This window comes from Vanacampus margaritifer, chromosome 2 (assembly GCF_051991255.1).
Source record: "Vanacampus margaritifer isolate UIUO_Vmar chromosome 2, RoL_Vmar_1.0, whole genome shotgun sequence".
Classification (NCBI taxonomy): Eukaryota; Metazoa; Chordata; class Actinopteri; order Syngnathiformes; family Syngnathidae; genus Vanacampus; species Vanacampus margaritifer.
The window spans coordinates 21,164,188-21,184,768 of NC_135433.1; the positions used below are offsets into that span (position 1 = coordinate 21,164,188).

The window sequence follows — 20,581 nt, forward strand, 5'->3', positions numbered from 1 at the left end:
TTTGCGAATTTCGTTTTTTTTTTGCGAATTTCTAGCGTTTCCATTCAGTTTCTTTTTTGCAATTCTTGAAAATTCGAATAAAAATAGGTGGACGGAAACATGACTAGTTATTCCCAACACAAGCTGAATTTTTTGGGGTTTATTTTGCAACCTTTATTGGTAACATTTACAAAAGCTTTGTGGAAATTGAATATTCATGAGGGCATTTTCACCCAACGTCTCTTGTTGACAAACAGAGTCCATTTCAGCAAGGCATCTTAACAACTGTCGTCCTGCATTCCAAAAGAATGACGCCATTCATGGTTGGGGTGTGTCTCCAAGTTGGAGCATAAAGAGTTAAACTTTCCACACCCACTCAGGCTGGGGCAGTGTTAACTATGACTTGTTGCATGGACTAATGCAACCTGCTCAGGGCCAAGAGGGAGAGAGAGTCTCAAAGCTGGATGTTCATACCTTCCTATATGCAAATGATCCGATCATTACACATACAGCAGACTGAAAGAGACAGGTGGCCAGAGAGAGAAAGAAAGTTTACACCTGTTGCCAGTGGTGCCCAAATCAGTCACACAATTACAGTGATTTCTGGACTACAAGGCGCACCAGACTATAAGCCGCGCTAGCTAAATTTGGGGAATACTCGAGTTTGTTACACATGGTAAGCCGCACCCGGTGTAGAAGAAGACGCTGAGGACGTTTAACGGCTGTAATGTATATGCCAAGTCTGAAGTGGCGCTGTAGCGCAGCCACAGGGAGTTAACGGAATGCGTAGAAGACTTTTTTCCCCCTAACTTTATTGCAATCTACAGAACAAACATGGCTTTGCATGTATAAAAACAACATGAAAAAGACGAACACAGGAGAAGTGACAATGGCGGGTGATTCAAGTACAACACCGCTTGTTGAATAAAGAAGCAAAATATTTTGCTGAAAAAGCATAAGCAAGCTAAGAAGGCAGCGCAAAACGACTACGACACGGCTATCCGTCATTGTTGCTGACAGACTGACGCGAGCATTGGCGCATACGTCATCAATGTGCGTCAATGCGTCATCGCTGAAGGAGTATCCTGCATATGGTGTCCAGACGGACGCGTACGGGGCGCGTATTGAAATCTTTCCACTCTTGAGCCCGGTCACGAAAGTGATCGGTTTCATCGCGCCGTCATGTGGACGAACGGCTTAAGCGGTAAGAAACTTGAGGATACATTGAAACTGGCTTTCATGTGGACGGGGCCTTAGTCTCTTGTCTTTTGTTCAGTTCTTGTTGGTTCATCGTTTGCTCGTAGGTGTTTGTTTGAGTTTCTGAGTGCCATCCTTGCCCTGCTTATTCTAATGAGTTTTGTTGGTTACTTTGTATCTGATCTTTTGGTTAACAGTAGTTTTTCCACGTCCCTTGTTTGCCTCTTGGTTTGTTCCTTGGGAAATAAAATCCCTTTTTGTTTCAACCTCCTGCAAGCCTGCCTCGCCCTCCCAGTGTCCTGCATTTTGGTCCTTACCCCCCGATCATAACAAAGATGTCTATATACATTTTAATGATCACTGATTGGCTTTGGACATTACAAGCAATGTACATACAATGATTTTGAATCGAGAAATTGTGTCAGATTCCTTCACTGGCTCGTGTCCATATTGCAAAGAAGATAGAGGTGTTACAAGAGTATTTATTGGTTTCTTCACAGCAATTTCACAAAATTAAAAATGCAAGCTCGTTTCATTATTCTGATGGGAAAAAAACCTAAAGAGAATATTTGCGTGACGAAAAATATTCCCTTTAAAATTGCAATGTTCACTTTTGATTAACGTCAAAGTATTCTTCGATGCACAAAGAAATGATGTTTTGTATAATAAATAAATAAATAAATAGTCATTTTGCTAAACCTCATTTTTTTTGCATGTCTCCATGCCAAGATTGTAAAATATACTGTATGTAACACTCATCATTCAGTGTTTTAATGAAATACTTTGCAATTGTTTGCAACAGTACGGGATAAAGTAAGAGCTGGAAAGTTCTCCTGGCCCTGATTGTCGTGGCGCATGTCTTCATAGCCTCCTCGCTGGGTCCTGATTGACAGAACAGCTGTCATTGCAGTGACGTGATGTGCTGCAAGGGTGAGGGCAATCTTTCGTCAGCCCCAATTTCCAATTCTTGATTTGGAGCGGCCTAAAGGAAAAACATTCAGCATGTACACAAAGTGTAACTGTATGCATTTGTAGTTTTGGGTACGGTACATTCAAAGTAATACGTAAGGGACAGGAAGTGTACATTTCTACACTGTGAACAAACAACTCAGTCTCGGGCTGGCCATATGTCAAACTCATTTGAAGAAGAAAAGAAGACGAAATCACAAAGCCAAGTGACAACTTAACTTACTGTTAGGTGCTTCCGGTTGACTTTCAAGTGTTTGGCAAACAGATCACTTCCGCTCCTCCTGCAGCTGATGATTGGCAGAGTCTCCCATCTTGTGCATGTGTGTGCACCGTAACCCTTCAAATGACTAGATTAGAATGCCATACAGTTCGCCAGGCGTGTGCAGCCAACGGAGAACTCCCTTAATAGTGCTGCCGGAGAAACGCGTCTGCATTCAAAAACTCATCCATATGTAAATCTTTTTTCTTTTTTTTCTCCTTGCTCCAACACATGGAAATGATTTGTTGGATAGGCCAGGCAGGGTGGCCTAAACTATTACTGTTATTAATGCCTGTAAGCTTTTTTCTTTTTCTTTTTTATGAAAGTGACTGCTGGCAGGCATTACTCATTAGACAAGCTCACGAAAAAAAAAAAAAAATAAATAAAAATAATAAAGTGGAGTTATTTCTCAAGCATTTGAGCTTGCCTTCTGTTTTCATGGCAACGTGCATGCACATTCCCTCCTTGTGACTGCGCTTCAGCTACAGTGGTGGTCCGCTACAGATAATCAGATGCTACTCTCTTATTCTAACAGTTGAGGAACGGTTAGACGCTTACGGTTATTTGGCGAAAAATATTGGGTGCACCACTGATTAGTTTTGAAAGAGGAATTTTGTTTGTTTGTTTGTTTGTTTTTAGAGTTTGTAGCGTGACGTACAGCAATTCATTTCCGTTTTCCTGCTCTGTTTAGTGAGTAGATTTTGTCTCCACAGTCCAGACATTTATTAATTTGCCTGCAATTTTCTTTGTACAAAGTTGGACGCTCCTCTTTAAAGTGGTTCCAGCTAGACACCTGTGAAAATCACCCAAGCACTTAATTAATTAATTCATTAAATGCACTAGCCATGTCACTCGTAGGTTAGCTTAGCTATTAGCATGGCTCGTAGCTTATTTGCCACCACGGAGGTGACGGTTGCTGTGAGGTTCAGACTGGATTGGCTTTGAGCGCTTGAGACTTTTTGGTGCAGATTAGGATACTTCCAATTTCAGCCAAGTTAGTGTTGATCGGTGAAACTGATGATGCGGACAACATTTTTCAAACTTTTAAGGAACACGGCTGAGCAAGTTCTTGAAGAAGTTGCTGTATGTTCCACATCGCTAAAATGCATACATTATCATCAGGCTGCGTGTACTGATGTTGTTTTGGATGAACTGCAAAAAGATGATTGATGCCAGAACTTTTCAAGTGACTGAATCACTTTTTCGAAGGATTCAACACACCTGAAAACTAAGCAATTTGTGTTTATCTTTATGAAAATATGTGCATTTTAGTCAAACTCACTCAGTAGTGCTCCCTGGAAAATACTTAAAAAATAATAATAATAAAGCCTCCAATACCATTTTCAACATTGGACAAAAATTGGGTGGAAAGGAAAGCAATTCATCCAAATGAGCCCCAATCACAAGCAAGTATCCAAAGACAGATGGCAACACGATCGTCATGATCATTTTTACACAGTGCAGGTCCCAAGCATTAATCCAATTGGTCAACTTTGTTCCGTGGTAACGGCTGCTGATTAAACTATTAATTTATGGCTTCATTGTGTTGCCTGTCGGACATATTTCATGTTTTTCTGCAGAATTTAAGATGTTTTGTATATTTTCAGCCTGCTGCAATGTTGTGACTCTTGTTGGGCAGCATAATTAACGACTGCACATCTTATGATAAACAAGAAGTTCACGTCAGTGATAAAGTGGGATTAGTCTGATTCAAAGGCAGGTGGTTAGTCATCCAGAATGAAACACAAGATTTGGCACAGGCGGTGGAAAGAAAGGCGGAGCAAGTGCCACGGAAAAGACAAACAATGGCGCAATGAAATGTAAAATATCATCAGCATTGCGACGGCGGCGGAGGCAGCTGTCTGCGATTCCGTACCTGATTTAGCCAGCAGAGAGAATTTCTCTCTCCCATCCTCGCTTTTTGCACTGCTGCGCTGGGATTTACTTTCACACATTGCTGTGGCACATGTCAGAAAGAAACAAGAGGGTCAGTGTTTATTGCCGCCTTCAGACCAGCTGGGGAAAAAACTACAAAAACACATTGGGCTTCTCCCTTAGGTGCATTTATCCCCAACATGACTCCCGTTTTTCCCTTTCACTTCTAGGTGGAAAAGTAAAGATGCATCTAATGTCCTTGTGGACTCTTTGACATTGAATTAAATCTCAAGTCCAAAAGAAACTTCATACTGGTTGTGGAAAAAAAGCATTTTCATGATTTTCGTTCATTCATTCATTCATTCAATCAATCATTCATTGACCGTGTGTGATGCTCTTTTTTTTTTCTTCCCCCCTTGTGTGCGCCGTTAAGCTCCCCGCCCCGAGACGTCCAACTCTTTTTATCTTTTAAGAACACGGCCAGCATTTAAAACGCATCCTGTCATCCGTGAGGAGTGGAAATACTTTAGAGGAGAAGCCTTGAAAAGAATGTCGTTCATTGAAAGGTCAGCTATATAAAGTAAGGAACCATATTTGGTAACATACTGTAAGTGACTTGTTAACAGTGTTGGGAACGTTACTTTAAAAAAGTAATTCGTTATAGTTACTCATTACTTGCTTAAAAAAGTAACTGAGTGAGTAATTGAATTACTTCATAATAAAAGTGTCACGTTTCGGTTTTGTAGGGGTTGGGGTTTTGTTTTATTTCGGTGGGTTGGTTGTGTTTGTCTTGTGTTCCTGTATGTTTCCCCTGTCTCGTTATGTCTGATTACGTCCACCTGTGTGTTTGACCAAACACCCTATTGTGTTTCCCAGGTATTTCTCATTAGTGTTGATGTATTTAGTCTGTTGTCTTTGTCCAGTCGGTGTGGGATCATTGTCTATGTCAGGTGTCACTGTCGCAGTTTGTCTGGAATCCGTGCGTGTGTTTTTTCGTCCAAGCCAAGCCCCGAGTTTATGCAAGTCATCTTTGTTTCAGTCTAGTCACCCTCGTCTTCATTTAGTTGTCTTAGTTCCCATCCAGTCCTCCATCTCACCATTAAGTTTCCCTTTGTCTCAGTCTGGCCCCTCTCCTCGTCGTCTCGTCATCTTTGTCACTGTCCTGTAGTTCTCAACGCTCTGCCAGCTACAGTCACGGCAGCCAGTCTTCGTCCTCTCACCAGTCCCTACAAGCTTTAATAAAGCTTCTCACTTTGTTCAAAATTCTTGTCTCCTCCAATCTGTCTCCCCGCATTTGGGTCCACCGTCTCCAACGCACCCCTTATCATGACAAAAAGTAACTAGTTACCAGGCAAAGTAACTATTTTCACTACTTAAAAGAAAAAAAAGTTTTATATCAAACTATTTGGATTTTTTTTTTTATATATATATTTTAATAAATAAATAAATTATGTTATTTTTGTGAGTATTTATGTCACACAAATGTCTTACTCCATAACATGACACATCATACAGTAATAATAATAATAATAATAATATTTTATTAAATTTGGAGTGGTGATGTATGTTCTACCACTTCCAGTTACTACAGCAATCAGAATAATAATACAAATAAAATAAATACTGGATAGATGGTGTTTCATGGCACTATGTCATCTATAGGTAAATTGTAGACAGTCCTAGACAGTCCCACCAGGATTTCCCGGGCATTTTTTTATGATTGTTGAGGGCTAAAATAATAATAGATAAAAAAAATTGCCAATCCTATTAAAATATACAGTGCTTCATGCTAATCATTGCCATAACTACTATTAGATTTACTCCTCAGAATCATCAGCTTCCACTGGACCCTGAAAAACACATACTTTTGTCCACTTTCAAATATGAGAGTATGGTGATACATCTTCAGTTTATAAACCTACACATAAAAAGACGTGTTTAATGATTGATTTACGTCAGAAAACTGCCCAACTCTAGGCTTAACTCTTTGACTGCCAGACGTTTTCAGAAAAGGGATGCCGCCAGTGCCAGCCGATTTAAGCATTTTGACTGATCTTTCAAGGTCCACAGAAAATGTTGTCTTTGGACTATGCAAACACACATACTACCAAATGAAAGATTGAACTCTCATCTTTCATCGGAAAAAAAAGTTTGTTTCTACCTTATTCCGTTCTTCAGTAATCAACAATAGAAAATGGTTAGTTTCACCGAAATGCTCTGTTTTGAAACAAAAAGAGGAGAAAAAGAGCTTTTTGTGAAACGATGTTATTTCATGCACTGTGAATTGTACACTTCTTTTTGTCCATGAATGATGCCACAAACACCTAAATAGTACTTTACTTCTGTAATACACCACCACCAACAATGAAAAAGTGTTTTTAAATTGCAAAATACGTTTATTTCCATTCAACAGTGTAACAATTTGACAAATGTGTGCAACTGTGGTACTATTTACAATTATGTGGATGTTTCAAATACAGTTTTTCTTTTTGTAACACTGCCCTGCGTGCAAGAAGACGGAGCAGGATTTGCACAACAGATTCATTTCACTGCGATTGCCCCTTTCGCGTGCAGACGTTAACACTTTCTTTACGGCCTTTTTTTCCGGGGAATAGCAAGTAGCAGACTGTACCCACTCCTCCGATAAATATGCATTGGACTCGGGGCACTCTTCGTCGTCCGATTGAACGTCCGCCTGAGCGTGCTCGGTTGTGCTCCGCGTTTTCCGGTGTTAGCATCGCTAGCCGGTGAGGCTTTATGACGTGGTCATAGCCGCCGCGTCAACGCTTCCAACTTCGGCGTCAACGCTTCCAACTTCGGCGTCAACCTCGGAGCCACCATCATCATCATCGTCGTCATCACTGTGCTCTTTAGCATTGGTCGATGAGCTGCTTGCAACCGGTCGCCATTGTTTGCTTCCTCAGCCATCTAGCTCCGCCTCACGTCTTCTACTGCCGCGTCAACGCTTCCAACCTCGGAGTCACCATCATCATCATCGATGATGATCATCGTCGTCATCAATGTGCTCTTTAGCACTGGTCGATGCTTTTCGTCTTTGAAAAAAATGCTCAAGCGTGAGCTGCTTGCGGTCGCCATTTTCGCTTCCCATCCCCAGCCATTGTCCCCTCTAGCTCCAACTCACCTCTTCTACTGACGCCTACCCAATCTTGTCAAATGAGAGTCATCGCTGCCATCTAGGGGCCAAAAATAGTCATTAGGCTAACTAGATCTGCTTGAAATTTTCACCACAGCTGGCCAAGGCTTTCCTCCACCCGTTTCCCCCCCAAAAAATTAAAAAATTGGAGAACGTCTTTTAACGTCCTTGGCGGCCCTCCGTAGGTTTTTACTAAACGTCATTTAACGTTTTTGACAGCAAAAGAGTTAACATGCATCATTCACATACAAATGTCACTTCATCACCTCCATGAGTGTAGGTATATTTCTTTCAACACTTTTCACATGTTTAGCACTATAAATATAAATAAGAGAAATACAATTGTTGGCGCTATTAATTAGACTAGGCGAGCGTGTCGCTATGACTTACCGGTATCTTTATCGCTTTTATGGTGCTTGTGGAGTCGCAAAATGGTTCTTGATGGAACACGATTGTCAACAAAACGCTCCTTATGGCGGCCGTTTTTCGGCAAATTTTTTGATTAATGTCAAAGATGTCAAACCAGTTCCAGGCGAGGACGTGGACTTTTTGATAAAATGCTAAAATATGCTAAGCCTTAAAGTCCAGAAGGAAGAAGGACAACACGTCCGTCACGTCAAGAGACACTTCCTGCGGCACCTCCAAATAAAAGTCACTCTATATTTCAGCTGTCAAGACACTTTTATTGTGACGAGGTCCAACAACAACACTGCCTCTAACTGTGCGCAAAGGACATTTTCAGAGCTAGTCACCGCACAATGTCTTGTAAGCTTACTTCGAACCTTGAATCTAATAAATAAATTATAACGCAAAGCATTTCTCATACAACAACGATAACGGCGTTTCAAATATGGGGAGAATAATTAGTTAGATTAGTCCGTTTATGAAAAAAAATATTCCCAACAATGCTTATTAACCCTCATTTTCAAATAATCGATAGCGCTGAACGTGTTTTGAGGTTTGTAGTTTGTAGAGTACCATTTATCCTTGCTTCTACGGGCTGGATGAAAAACAATTGTGAAGGTTAAAGTTCACACTTTTGAAATAGCAAGGTTGCTCAAATGACCTTGATTAATGTTATTGTATTGTTATGATTAGGAAACGATATTCATCTATGTGACAATTATGTCACACTAACAAGCACACATAAATGTCAATATTCAACCTTAGAATTCTATAAATCTCTGCTAATGTTCACATTTTCAAATGATTTCTAAAACATTCTTAGAAAATCACAATGTCCCATCACTGAGGAGCTATTTTTAGAACAGGCCTGCGAGTTACTCCTTGAGGTCACCAACATGGTGCTCGCCTCATATTCATCTTTTGATGTCAAACCGAGGGCAAAACTAAGGAATTTGTGTGACTGTTCCAAACCTTTAGGATGAGAATGTGAATCATCTTCGAAGCGTTCATGCTGTTGGCCTAAGCTATGTACCCAATGACTCGTTACCATCTCCTTCTCCTGCGTGTTGCTTTTTGTCAGCCCTTCCTTGGCTTTGCACTTTGCCACTGAAGCAGGTGGAGCTTACCTGTATGTGTTCAGTTTGCCCATATCGCCGATGTGGACAAGTGTCTGCTATCATCCCTTAATTAGGCAGTGATGGGCCCATTCACTTAGCATGCAAAGCTGCTACCAACCACACCCGCCCTCTCCTACCTTTCCTTTCACACGGAAGCCGGCGCTAATGATCTCGGCAAGCGCCGACGATCCATTGAGCGGTGCATCAAGTGCACATTAATCTTGCTGCTGATCCAGTTGATGAATGACCTCGGAGCGAGATCTTGCTCGAGGCACACCTGGGAACATCTGGAAGCTCGAGAGAAGAGTCTAGTCAATGTCGCCCCGCCAACCCCCACCAAGATTGCAGCCCCCCCCACCCCCTTCCCCTTGGTGGTGTCCTCAAAAGCCGCCATCCAGCCTAGAGAGAAAACATTTCACTGGGGACCTCGAATGTCCAAACGTGTTTAAAGGGCAAAAGAATGGCATGCATACAACTTTGACTGTACAATATAGCTTGTAAGTGGAAGAAATCTAGGCCACACTGTAACACATTGACTGTAGAATTTACAATAACAATTACAAAAAACTGCGATAGGCTGGCAACCAGTTCAGGGTGTACCCCGCCAACTACCCCCAAAGCCAGCTGGGATAGTCAAATCTGGCCCGTGAGGACAGAATATGAACTGCAGTTTTTAACTAAAATTAATTGTTGCTATTTTTATCCACTGGAGGGTGCATTGACAACCACTTACATGGCATTCTGAAATTGGGCTGTTACTCAGATTTGGTGTAAAGATTTGCACTTTTTTTTTTATTACTAATAAATAGGGGATATTTTCAGAATTTACATACAATTATTTTAACCAAAAAAAGGAAAATATTTTATTATTTATTATATTTGTTAGACATACTGATTTGGCCCACTTAAGATCAAATTTGAGTGTAAGTGGCCCCTGAATTAAAATGAGTTTGACACCCCTAGTTTATTGTATTCTAATTTACAAGAATTTAAATTAGGTAGGAATTTTACTCTCATGGGCACTCTGCTTGCAGTGATACATTTCTCATCTAGCAAAATGAAAGATAGAAGATTTTTTTTTTTTTTTTTGCTGTAATGTTGCCTATTTATCAGAGAAATGCGATGTGAAGACAATGCAGACTGCCCTCACGTTAAAATATGATCAACAATTTGCTGAATTCTTGTCTATACTGTGTGGTGGCATTACAGGGACTCTTCTCTGGCAAGTTCTACCTGACAAAACTATTTACAACATTTACAGGCAACACACATAATCTACATGGCAAAACATAGTTGCTGTAAATTTTACAGTAGGCTATTTCACCACAGAGTTATACAGCAGATTACTATACTTTGTTTTTACCCATAATGCACATTGTTTAACCCATAATGCATTGTGATTGTAATTTTTTACTCTAGATATTACAACAATTGGTTACAGTGCAACAACAACTCAAGAAAAAGCATTGTCTCCCGTGACAATGTTTCCAGAACGTCTCTGCCGCTGTGCTAATTGCAGCCCATTAGGAAGGAAGCAGCACACAGTTGGTCATGTGTTGCATCAGTCAAACATCAACACCCTAAAGATAGCGCACGAGTTCAAATCAACAGACAGAGAATGGGAGTAAATATGTGCAAAACACCACATGCTTCTCAAACTAACTTAACAAGTCAAAGAAGAGAACTTTTGATAGCTACAAAATGTGAAGACAGTTTGGATGTATTTTACATTAACCGTTGCTTTGGTTTGGGGTATTATTTTTGGTATGAGGATGCAGAAATAGTTGAGTTGTCTTGACAAATAACCAGGCTTGGGGAGTAACGGAATACATGTACCGCCGTTACGTAATCAGATTGCAATTTTTTTTAAACTGTATTCCATTACAGTTATAGGGGTAAAAAACTGTAATCAGGTTACAGGTACATTTATTAAAAATGTAGCTGCTGTAGCTTCTTGCTAGCTAGCCCGCTAGCCTACAACCATAATGTGAGTTACACCTTCTAAACAAATCTTCCTCCCACCAATTCACTATTTAAACATCATACACAACATATACACAGCTAAACTTGTGACTGGGATAAAAGTTCATTTTGCAGTTGATGTCACGCATCAGCCTCATCCTCATTGGATATTGTTGGAGGATGAGCTTTTTCCTCCGCGTGTTCGTTTAATTTCGGGTAGCGAGAATGTTGGTTATCTGAATACAGGCTGGAGAGGATGAACAGCTCATTCAAAGATTCTAATATTCCGGGCACAAATGAGTTACAGACAATGGCTGTAGTTGATCACAAGTGCGAAGTTACAGAGGACTTACAACATTATTATACTATCTTGAAGGGCGTTACCACACAGTTTCCAGTTCAACAAAGTTAACCGGACGTGCAGAGATACGCGATAACACTCAAGGACATATCCGGCCACAGAACAGAGCTCAACTGAGGAAATGAGGAAGTTATACAGTCATGACTAAATCTGGACAGAAGACACACTTCAATATCTATCTATCTATCTATCTATCTATCTATCTATCTATCTATCTATCTATCTATCTGTCAAACTGTGAGGTGTGGTTGCTTTCAGTGACGTTCAAAAACAGCATATGGCCTTCAATCAATAAATCAATCAATCAATCAATCAATCAATCAATCAATCTCAAGCCTACATGCTTTTTAATTACACAAGGATTTTTGCTATTTGTAGGCTGCCCGGGCCCCGCAAATAGCAAGGGGCACATTTTATAGAATCTATATTGTGGTGATATTTATTTTTATTTTGTCTTCATGAGCATACTCAATATTGGAGTAATCCAAAAGTAATATTGTTACATTACTTTAATATTATGGTACTTGGATTACGTTACTAACTACATTTTTTAGCAGGTAACTTGTAACTGTAATGGATTACATTTTGAAAGTAACCCTCCCAACCCTCATAAGCCGCATAAGCATCCTCATATCGTCCTCATAAGCAGTTAATCTTCAAAGTGTTCTCAATAACTTGCCAACATTATTATAAGAAAAGTTATGATGTGTACCGGTTGAATCCTTTTAAAGTTAATGTTTGACAATTCAACAGTAACTAGAGAATAAAAAATCCTTTTAACCAAACCAGGCTACAGAAAATATCAAGAGTTAAAATCATCCTGTAATGTTGAATGCTCAATAAAGTTTGTTGCAAGACCACTTGTTGGACTGCAAATGTTGCATGCAGAAGTCCTAAGGGCATTTACCTGTTGACATAAGGATGACATCTTTGACGACAAACATTCCCAACTAACCTCGGAGCTAACACGGCTTGATCCTAGCGGCAGATGGAGAGAAATCTGAGCACAGACTCTGCTTATCGTTGGCGTCACCTCATCTCCTCCAGTTAACGTCTACAAACACAGATTGAACTTGACTCTTTTGTCTGTTTCTTTTCTTTTTCCTTCCGCAGATAGACGCAAAGCACAGATGAGTTTTGTAAGCCAGATTCCCATGCAAACTTCAGATGAGTCACGACTGGCACCTTCACACTCAATTTGGAGAAAAGTGTGGGATGTGACAAATCGTGTAACAGGTAAAGATAAAAATAAAGAAAAATAAAGAGTGTTTGTGAAGTGTTAAGTAACTTTTTTTTAATGACTGCAGGGACTAAAAAGTTCCACTTTGGGGTGAAACAGTTTGGCAAAAATTTTAGTTTGGTACTTACTTTATTTATATAAAAAATCCAGCATGGAGGGAAAAATACAGGAAAACTGTTGCAGTAAATTATCAAATACTACCAATAATGTAAATAAAAAAATCTCAGAAAATTCCATACAGGTAAGGAAGATGTTAGACAAAGTAGTACCCGTTATTCCAGGATGATTGACATTTGAGCAGGACGTGGTTTCAGCACATTCAGTAGATTATTTACTTTACTTTAGGTTTGTTTTTTGTTGTTGTTTTTACATATAAATTTGCCATGTTGTGGTGTGTCCAACTTACGATACTTATTCATTTTCACTTAATACATATTCATAACTATCATCATTCAAGACATGTTGGGAGGGGCACTGTGCTAAAAAAAAAAAAGAAGAAAACATGATGTCACCTTTTTTTCTTGAAATTGGCAATTTTCGTTGCCAAGCTTTCTCTTCATAGCAGGTTTTGAAAAAGACTTGACTGGGACTCGCTGATATGACAGCTTTTCCTTCCACTTGGTGTCACAGAATTTCGTTTTATTATTCAGAATTGCGTTTTGAAGCTGAGCTATAAGGCAATGAAACGGCAAAAAAGGAGGGAGGCCGCACGAACACTAAACTTTGATGTCAAGTAGGATGCCACCAAACATCGTCCTTTCAGGTTTTTGGTCCTGTTTAGGTGTGTGTTGAGCATTTTTCATTATGATATGCATAACTTCCTCTCTAGACATTTATTACATTTCCTGCTGTTTTGCTATTCAAAGTTGAATAAGCTTTCAGACCGACTGTAAAAGTTTTCTCACTCACCTAAGCAATTAATTCCGGCGTTTCATGATTACATGTCAGTCTTAGGTTAGCTTAGCAATCAGCATGTCTTCTCCATCTTCTTTTAATTAGTATTTGTCATCTCTTTGTGAGTACAATACTTTTAAGATCTGTAGCATATTCACCGTCATAGAGGCGATGATTTCCGTCTTAGGAATGACTTTGTGGCCAATTTAGCTGCAAAAAAAGTTTTTTTGCTAGCTAGCTGGTGTGGCATAAGTAGCACCCCTACTTATGTGATTTAAGCATGTTGCAGCACATTATTGTGTGTGCGTCCAGCCCAGTGAAGCTTTTTAAGATGGTTTCGCAGGAAAACTCTCACTTTTAATGAGGTCCAAAATGTGAATCTCCAATCACAAACTGCAATGCAAAACCGCTTATTTCAAGCCTTGCACTATGTTAATGTTAGCCGTTACTTATATATTCGCTTTCAATACGAGGCGTGTTCATGCTGCTGGTTTGGCTTATTTGTCACGAGATTTCGTAAAACCAGAAAAATCCACGCGTCTGTGAAATACGCTTCTACAGGTTAGCTTTAAATCCCCAGTTTGTGACGCAAAGGCCGTTCCGCTTATTATGCTCATGTTGTGCAATGTGACAAGTGTCAGCAGTCATCTCCAGGCTATCAGCAACAATACGCCGCCCATTTATAATTCATGTGATCTTTCATCGCCCGCCAAAGAAATGTTTTTTGTTTTATTCCAATCAGTCTGTCGCATCTCTGGAATGACATGTTTGTTGGGGGCGTTTTGAGGGTCATTACGGCATAGCACTCAAGTAGCCCGATGAGATTCAGCCTGACGGCATGGTTAACACCAGGACCCCGAGACAAAAGCCCAGTGAGAGGACACCAAGATGAAATGTGAAATGATAAGCAAAGATTCATTAGCAGGTCATATTACGACTATTCCTTTTTGAAAAATGGTTCCATTCCTGTCCCTTTCTCTTATGTTAATCTATGGCGTGTCTCGTTGATAACACCATGCGCGCACACGCACACACACACATGCACACGCTATTGAAATGCAGCCGCTGTAATGTAATGTACGTGCGTCTCGGGCTTAATGGAAAGACATTACGCAAAAAGGCGTTGATAGAAGATTAAAAGCAATAGGTGCATGAATAAAAGAGTTTAATGGCTGCTGCATGGAAACTGTAATGCAATTATATCATGCCGTGGAACTATTAAGAATACATTATTTACATTTTTAAATATTAAACATGCAAAAATGTATGGGTGCACGCAAATGTCTGGGAAGATGTTTATATGTTTGTATACGTGTTCATGTTAACGTTTCTGAGCAGGCTAATCAGCTGTTAAGTTCCCACTTTGGAATGCATTGTAATATTTCTTCACATTCTTATGATAATGAGTTGCATGAATCTTTTAACTAATTGTCTATGTTCTTCCTTCAATAAATTCGGAATAATTTATCGATGCTTGGATTGGGAGAACATTTTTAAAATACGAATGATCCTTCTAACATCAAAACTTACATAACTGTACAGACAATGTTTGTTTTCCCCCCCCCAAACTGCTGCATTTGCTTCTGGGAATGTGTCAGCATCTTTTGAAAGAATTTTCTATGCACGCTCTTGAAACTGCCGGGTCAAAAGTAACCCAAATTGGGTGAAATAGCTAACCCAGCGATGGGTCCAAAAGGGACCAAGCCAAGCTGAGTTATTTATACCCAGCACATTGGGTTGAGGACTTGTCTTAGCACGTTGGGTCACGATTTTTGATGCAACAAGGGGTAAAAGATACCCATACTGATGGGTTCAAGCTAGCCAACATTTTCCAAGAAGCAACCTTGATAAAAATAAGATAAAAATAAAGAAAAATAAAGAGTGTTTGTGAAGTGTTAAGTAACTTTTTTTAAATGACTGCAGGGACTAAAAAGTTCCACTTTGGGGTGAAACAGTTTGGCAAAAATTTTAGTTTGGTACTTACTTTATTTACATAAAAAATCCAGCATGGAGGGAAAAATACAGGAAAACTGTTGCCGTAGTAAATTATCAAATACTACCAATAATGTAAAGAAATAATACATAAGAAATAAACAAGTGTTGAAAAAAAATCTCAGAAAATTCCATACAGGTAAGGAAGATGCTAGACAAAGTAGTACCCGTTATTCCAGGATGATTGACATTTGAGCAGGACGTGGTTTCAGCACATTCAATAGATTATTTAGATTATTGGGTTGAGGACTTGTTTTAGCACGTTGGGTCACGATTTTTGATGCAACAAGGGGTAAAAAATACCCATACTGATGGGTTCAAGCTATCCAACATTTTCCAAGAAGCAACCTTCCTTTTAATTGACTTGGATTTGAACCCTGAAACCTAGTCAGTGATATTTTACCCACTGTCACTACCAATATTCTCGAAGAATGTCACATTAGATTTACATTAACTGCAGTCCACAAAAACGATGCCCTTCTTCAGATCTTCAGCTCACCCAAATCCAATCTTCAACGCAATCTGATGGGTCAAAATGATTACCCCAAATTTAGGTTTAAAAAAATCCCAGTCTGCTCAAAATGAACGGTATTTACATGCAGCCAATAACCCTTTTAAAACCCGAATACCGGCAATATTTGGGCAACATGCTCTTAAATAAGAATTTTGGGTTAACCCTTTTCTAACCTGAAAATGTGATCATACAAACGAAACGCATTCTGAATACCTCATTGGTTTGCCTTCTGCACATGAGCTTTTCATGTTAGGTAAACAAAAATGAGGACGCTGCAAAGAATCACACGTTTGGAGCGAGGAGGAAACCGAGTGCTTTATTTAGCGTGGTGAGTGGCATGAATATGTATTTTATTGACCGTAGATAGTTAAAAGCAACAATGTCTGTCCGTGTAATCACGTTGTCTGTGTGTTACGCTTTCGATCAGGTTCTCCAATTGAGCACAATGACCATGTAGCCTATACGGGAGGTTCAGAAACTGGAATTGTGACCTTAATCCGAATATCAACTGCATGTAAACAAAGTCAGTGAGCGGGTTAGGGAAACAAAACCCAGCATCTTTTAGTGTGCATATTTACAGAAATAATCCATCCTGCGCTCACCTCACTGTTAACATGCATCCCAGTCCTTCTCTGAATGACTGATCCTTTGAAAATGAGTCAGCAGCCACCTACGCACTGGTCTTAAAGTGAACATAAGCTTGTGTCACTAATGGGGGGAAACATTCGCAGATGTCCTAATCCAGGTCGAGAGCAAATGACTCCTAAATGGTGGGGAATGAAGTTATCTGTGGGATTTACAAAGACGCCGTGTCTGTTAGCGGCGGGATTAATGACCCCGGGCAGGAGAGTTGACTGGGGATTTACTATCCTCGCAGTCAGCCATAAACAGTATAATCTCCCTGAGCAAAATCGGAGGTTGAGGATGTGTATGAATGCAAAATGAGATTCACCTGGAATATGCCTCCCCCGGTATCGGTATTAGCGAGGTGTCGCACGACAGACGGCTGATCTTAAACTGCTGTCCCTAACTACCGTATATTTTTTAGGTATTTATATTTCGGATGACTTTTTCCCAATATCTATACCTCCCACTCCTTTGTTGAAATAGGCTTGTTAATTTTTTCGAACTTGGCGGAGGATGACATAACGTGAAGAGAAATGTGAAGTCAAGCGCAGCTTGATTGTTTGATTGAGTTGATTGTTTGATATCTTGCAGACTTATAAGGTGGGAACGTACACCAAGGAGCGTAAACAATGATGATGCAACACATTCAGAAAACCAATTAGCTATTCTCCAATAATGACCTTATTTAAGAGATTTTGATCTGTGGCACTGTCATATAGGCTATCCGGGCAACCACCCAGGTCAGCATTCTCCGGGAGCGACATCTGAGGCCGTTACTTTAAAGTTGGATCAGAAGAAAAAATATATATGGTTTATCATGTAAAACATATTTATAAAGAAACCATGACAGCTTCTGCTCGCAGCCATATTCACCAGTGAGGAGCGAAGCCATGACGTCATCACATTGAATGCTGTCTCAGCTCAACCGACACCCCCGATTAAATGCAGCATTTTTTGACGAATCCCAGCCATTCTCGCAAATCTCGAGTCAATAGTCATAAAAGGCCCATCAATCCGTGACTGCCGATGCTCATTTGTTGACAAGCCAGACGAGACAGGAGGAGGCGCTGTTGCATATATAAGTGTTCTCCCACCGTATGAAAGTTGGAAGCGGCTCAGGTTATTTCCTTTCCATTTCAATAAATAATAATAAATAAATAATCCATAGGTAAGCGAACTGGCGTCTCACTCAATAGTAACTAATTGGGGGGTTTGCACAGGAATTATTTTTGAATAAATGACACCTTTAAATCAAATCAAATCCACGTGTGCAAGTAACAAGTAATAAACAAGATTCAAACCAGCACCCATTGTTTTTTGTTGTTATTGTTTGTCAAACTGGTGCCCTTGACGCCCATGTCTAATGTATTTTTTTGCATTTAAACGTGTTTTAAAAATTTTAAAAATAAAAGCAAATACCTTCATCTATAAGTACCACGTCAATGACCCTTACATTTCTGTCATTAATAATTTATGTCAATCTACTAAACTTTGTAAAGATTACAATCTTTAAATTGCACTACTTATCATTTGATACAGCAAGGCACAATAAAAGCATAATAATAATAACAACTCTAATGTTGCATTCGTTCAGCCTGGCTGCCCGGCGGCCACCCAGGCAGTCGTTCATGCCAGAATTGGCACTAATTTTGATGTTCTCAGATACAAGAATGATTTGTAGAGAGTATGTCGCCCTGTAGCAGCCTAAAAACCGCCATCTTGGGGCATTCAAATGTTCTTACATCTGAATAAACACATCCAGGTGAGATGTATTTTTTCTGTTGTTGTCGTAAGCTAATTAGGCATTTTTTAGGTTGTTTTGTTTTGTGTAGGACCTCTTGTTGGTTCCGCCATAATTATCCTGACAGAATGTAGCCTGCAGCCAAGCAGTGTCCAGTGTTTTTTTCTGTACAAGCACTGTGCATGTTAATAAAAGAGGGAAACAACTTCATGTTTGCGTGCCTGCCCCCAGCGCCCTCCCTCATCTCATTAGCAACAGGTATCAAATATGATTAGTGTTACCTTTATGCAAAAAGCGTATCTCAAAATCATTACTTTTTCATGAGTAAGGATTTGAATGAGTATTTATACTTTTACCGCAGTATTTTTCTTTTTTTCCCTTTCTTTTCTTACTGAGAGAGCTCAGTATTGTTTTCTTTTTTTGTGTGTATGTGCGCGAATATGTGCATGTGCGTGTGTGTGTGCTTATGTGTGCGCGTGGGAGCGTGTGCTCATTAATTCACCTAAAACCTATTAAAAATCCCATACCGTTCACCTAAACCGAATACTTCAGAATCCAGGTAGAGTCGTGAAGTTGTCAGAAGACCCGAGGAAGGATTAAAGAAAAGAAAGAAAAGTGAAATCCAGCACCGACCAGACATGACCTACTACCCACAGGATTACCAACCAGAATCTTTCACCAACCCCAGAAACATCTAATTTCCAGAGGAGATAAAGGTGTCCTACAGTCAAAGATAGCGGAAAGTTTTCCTAAGACTTTGGTCCAGAAATACATAACCGGAGTGCAAAATACCGCAGTATTTTTCTTCTTACATTAGTACCTGTGCTTGTACCTCAGTACAGAGTGTGAGTACTTTAGCCACCTCTGCTTATAAATGCCGCGGAGAGGAACTCTGACATGTACCTTCATCACATGGCTAAAGGAGACGAAGGAGGCGGTGATGAATGGGCCGCGGGCCTCGCCTGCCGCCTTCCTCTGACAGCGGTGCTGTAATCGGCTGCCGAGCCGGCGCCTCCATTTAGCCTGTGACAACTGCGCATCTACACACTCACCGCCAGCGTCGACCTCAGACGCTCACTCCCGGTCACCCTGTCACTCCCACACGGACCTGTTTATGCGCGTTTTATGTCCCACTTTGTAACAGGAAGTTAGGAAACGCATGAAAACCCTTTATCAAGCGCATCTTCCGTTTGATGGACACTGACAGGCAGCTGTCTTTTCAAATGTGGTGAAGAAGCATGTGGCTCACAAACAAAGGTCTATTCCAAGAAACTGTAAACAACGGGATGGTTTTGATCACCAGGCAGCTCCAAGTTGAGTACAAGTGAGACATAAGCTGTGCTGTCAATCAGAAGCAGACGAGGCCAAAGTAGCTAAGAATTGTACTTAAGTACATGAGTTCGTACTTAGTATTAGAAAAATATGACTTAGATAAGAAGTAATTTTCCAAATAAGTGCTTGAGTATAAGAGAATAAGTATTTGGTGCAGCCCAAGGCATATTAGCTAGTAGGCTAGTAGGCTACACTCTAGCTCGTGTCTTTTTTTGAGTTGCCTCTAAGATGCGGTGGCGCAGTGCTGCCACCTATCGTTTTGGTAGATTAATATATGACAGGCTTCTTATAAGCAGCCGGTGGAGCAGGCGCTGCACGGCAATATAAGGTATCCAAAAATATTGATACTCACTTAATGGTTCGATACTGCGGATCGGGACAGACAGTATCGTGATGTATTGCCAAACGATATTTCGTCCCAGCCCTAATATATATATATATATATTATTAATATATATATATATATATATATATATATAAAGAGAGAGAGAAAGATATTGTTGTGCTCTCTGTTGCAATAAATATATCGATATATTCTTTGACAGCGCACCAACGTGATGCACATAAAGGCTTTGCCCTGCCATTCAGACATGTCAATGAAGCTGAAAACATACTCAACGCATCATGCCGCCTACGCTAATCCTAACTTAAAAAATAAAAGTTTCACCAAACAATACATTGACGCCAATGCAGGGCTTTTACTTTGAAGTCAGCCTGAGCGGCTACGTGACCACCAGCTTGACTTCCCATTTGCGATGTGTTGGCTTACATATTGTTTTTATTGAAATTACATATTTTCTACCAACATTATCAATACCATCCCAAAAATATATTTAATCACTAATTTAGGACGCTAAGAAACCGCTAATTAATTATGCCATCATTGTATGATACGGTGCAAGTCTCCAACGTTAGTGGCTAGCAGTTAGTGTTGGCTGGTACGGTGGCCCTGAAGTGCAACA

The 20,581-nt window shown here is 40.0% G+C and overlaps 1 long non-coding RNA gene across 1 annotated transcript; it reads left to right on the forward strand.

The window, feature by feature from the left end:
* Nucleotides 1-878: 878 nt before the first annotated feature.
* Nucleotides 879-12,547, forward strand: LOC144042940 (uncharacterized). The gene is made up of 2 exons (XR_013291020.1): nucleotides 879-1,183; nucleotides 12,393-12,547. It is a non-coding gene; the product is annotated as an uncharacterized LOC144042940 (long non-coding RNA).
* The last annotated feature ends 8,034 nt before the right edge of the window (nucleotides 12,548-20,581 follow it).